A 3,448-nucleotide genomic window follows, 5' to 3' on the forward strand; every position below is an offset into this window, starting at 1 on the left:
AGGGGGAGGGGGGGACCATAAGAGCCAAAATGGCTGAAAAAGAAGAGAAACTTTAGAAGACACTCTAAGACACTCTTTTAAGACATACTCAAAGTCGATGATGAGCAGGCAGCAAGCATGGGTTTAAAGATAGGTCAGAAAAGAGCAGCCAGGGCAGACATAACAACAACACTCCAATGCTACAGGGGAACGAATCATCTTTTCCACACACATCACCGAACAAGTGCCTATCCATATGGAAAAAGTATAAACTTTAACTCTGACTTCACAGCAAATTATCTTGAAATGGGTTATAGATCTAAATTTATAAACGCTGAATCTATAAAAACTTCTGGGAGAGAATAAGAAATGTCATTCATGATCTTGGGAGAGAGAGGAGAGATTTCTTGGAGGGAGTACAGAAAGCATGAGCCACTCAAAAAAGACAAAACATCCAAACCTTTTTCTTTTCAGAGGTCGGAGAGCTGGCTCAGCAGCTAAGAGCACTGGCTACTCTTGTAAAGGACCTGGGTTCAAATCCCAGCACCCACATGGCAGCTGTGCTGGATAGCTTTAGTGTCAACTTGACACACCTGGGTTGAGGGAGCCTCAATCAGGGAATTGCCTCTATTGGGCTGGCCTGTGGCCATGTCTGAAGGGCATCTTCTTGATGAGTGATGTGGGAGGGCCCAGCCCACTGTGGGTGGTGCCACCCCTGGGCAGGTGGGCCTGTGTTGCATAAGAAAGCAGGCTGAGCAGGAGCCAAGGGAGCAAGCCTGTAAGCAGCGTTCCTCCATGGCCTGTGCTCCAGCTCCTGCCTCCAAGTTCCTGCCCTGAGTTCCTACCTTGGACTCCCTGATGAACTGCGTGCGACCTGGGAGATGTAAGACAAATAAACCCTTTCCTCCCCAAGTTGGTACTGGTCAGAGTGTTTTGTCACAGCAATGAAGAAACAAACCAGGACAGCAGCTAACAACTGTCTGTAACTCCAGTTCCAGGGAATTCAATGCCCTCCTCTGACCTCTGTAGGCACTGCACTGCTGTTTGTCAAAGGCATCATTAAGCCAGATGTACTGGAACTTCTGTCATTCCAGCACTTGGGAGGTGGAAGCAGGAGGATTAAGAGCTCAAGGCTAGCCTGGGCTACATGAGATCCTGTCTTTAAAAAAACAAGCCAAGGCCGGGCATGGTGGCACATGCCTTTAATCCCACAATTGGGGGAGGCAGAGACAGGCAGATTTCTGTGAGTTCAAGGCCAGCCTGGTCTACATAGTGAGTTCCAGGACAGCTGGGGCTACAGGGAGACCCTGTCTCAAAAAGACCAAAAAAAAAAAGAAAATGAAAAACAACCCTCAGATTGGGAGGAGCTATTTGAACACATACGTCTGATGAGGGCACACACACGTTAAAAGGAGCTATTTGAACACGTATGTCTGATGAGGGCACACACGTTAAAAGGCTTCCCAAGCTGAACGGTGATACAAATGCCCCAATAAAAATGAGGAAGTGATACAGACAAATGCTTCATCAGGTAGCAAACAGATGTTTAGAGTCAGGAGTCACCATCAAAATGAAAATTAAGTCATAATCTGACCTCCCTACACCTGGATCAGAAGAGCTATGGAAGGGAACAAATGACGGGACCAAGAGCCAGCACAGAGGGTGTGGTCAAGCCAGGAAGGCACCGAAGCAGCAACACTGGAGGGTAGGGGGAGAGAGAGGGAAAGAGAGAGAGAAAGAGAGCACTCACACACATAGCTGTGAGGGACCCCGTGTCCCCATGTGCACAGTGTACCCAGGAACTCCCCATAGCTGCTGATAGCAGAGATCATGTGTGGCTGGGTAGAATGCAAAATGGAAAGGCACTTTGGATGGCCTGTCTGTTGCTCATGACAGTAAACAGGTACTTAGCACAACTCAGCCACCCACCTTGGCATGGACCCTAGAGAAAGGCAGCATGTGCCATACCCGCTTCACATAAGTATGCACGGGAGCGTGTCTGGGAATGACCCAAATATCAGCAGGTGAACTGTGAACAAATCACAGTCCATTCAAATAACACTCAACACTGACAGGAACGAGTTCCTCTCAGAAACACCATGTGGCCGGTATCAATAACACAGTGAGAGAAATCAGATACACCAAGCACACGTGTATGAGGGCATCTATTTAAAGCTCTGGAAAAGTCCTTCTAACCAAAGCAAAAGACAGCAGGCGGAGGTGCTGAGGGATGGAGGACTTTCCGCAGTGACGAGAAAGACTAGCCCGGGCTGGGTGCATGCCAGTGTCCAAGTGAGACACATTTAATGTGAAATTTTGAGGGGCTGAAACAGGGTCTTCCTATATAGCTCAGGCTGACCTGGAACTCATTACCTTCCTGCTACATAAAATTGGAGTAGCAGGTGTGCACAGCCCTCCTGGCTCACACTCAAAAATATTTAATCCCATAAAACCGGCGGCCAAGAGAGGGGAAATGCATTGATGACATAACTTCAGTGAGCCATGCACAGTCCCCAGTTTGACCCCCAGCAACACTGGGGGCCTTTAAAGGCCCTGGCTCTCACAGGTGCCAACCCCCCAACTCCACCCCAAGCTCCCTATCAGATCCAGTAGGTTTGGAACCAAATGTTCATCCTGAGAGAACTGGAGGTCAGGACGCTCGACATCTCTATAAAGACTCATAGCTGATAAACACAGGAGTGCTAGCGGAGGAGTCTAGAAAAAGACTGGACCCTGGGACAAGGCCAGTAAAAGGCCAAGGCCACTGACCCCCCAGAGACTCACAGTAGACAGGCCAACAACCAGCAACCAGCACACAGTAGCCCAGCCAGCTGTGGCAGCACCTGCCTATAGTTCCAGCTACAGGGGAGGCTGAGGCAGGAGGATCGCTCAAGTTCAGGAGTTGTGGGCTATAGTCTGCTATGCAAGTCGGGTGTTTATGCTGCTTGGCATCATCAATATGTTACCTCCTGGGAGCTGGGGGCTACCAGGGACAGGGGGTATACTCAAGGCCAAAATTGGGTTTAATCAACCAAATCCAGAGGCAGAAATGTTTGCCCAACATGTAACTCATTCCTCCAACCAAGGACAAGGAGCAGCTTTGTTAAATCAAGGTTGTGACAATCTGAAGGACAGCCAGGGAGAGGAGGACCCAAGTGGGCTTATGGGAAGATCTGGTCCTGCTTGCATTAGATGCAACACAGTTTGCTTTAAGTCCTCAATCTCTCAAAGATGTATACAATTCACAGGCAAGTGACTTGACGGCTTGCTGACTGTGGTTGGCTGAGCCAGGCTGGAATGAAAACAGGTGGGTTAGAAGGGAGGAAAGGGAGGGAGAGGGAGGGAGAAAGGGAGGAGGGGGGAGGGAGGGAGGAGAGGAGGGAAGGAGACAGACAGGGAGGAGGGAGGGAGACAGGGCGGAGGGAGGAGGGGGGGAGACAGGGAGGGGAGAGGGAGAGAGACAGGGGGG

At 49.8% G+C, this 3,448-nt stretch overlaps 1 long non-coding RNA gene across 1 annotated transcript in view; it reads right to left on the bottom strand.

Moving 5' to 3' along the window:
* Positions 1-3,029: 3,029 nt before the first annotated feature.
* Positions 3,030-3,448, bottom strand: part of LOC115071616 — a 1,784-nt gene continuing 1,365 nt past the window's right edge. The window contains exon 3 of the long non-coding RNA XR_003850727.1: positions 3,030-3,271. This is a non-coding gene — a long non-coding RNA (uncharacterized LOC115071616). The remainder of the gene's footprint in view (positions 3,272-3,448) is intronic.

Source organism: Nannospalax galili, unplaced genomic scaffold (genome assembly GCF_000622305.1).
Source record: "Nannospalax galili isolate Female #2095 unplaced genomic scaffold, S.galili_v1.0 scaffold459, whole genome shotgun sequence".
Classification (NCBI taxonomy): Eukaryota; Metazoa; Chordata; class Mammalia; order Rodentia; family Spalacidae; genus Nannospalax; species Nannospalax galili.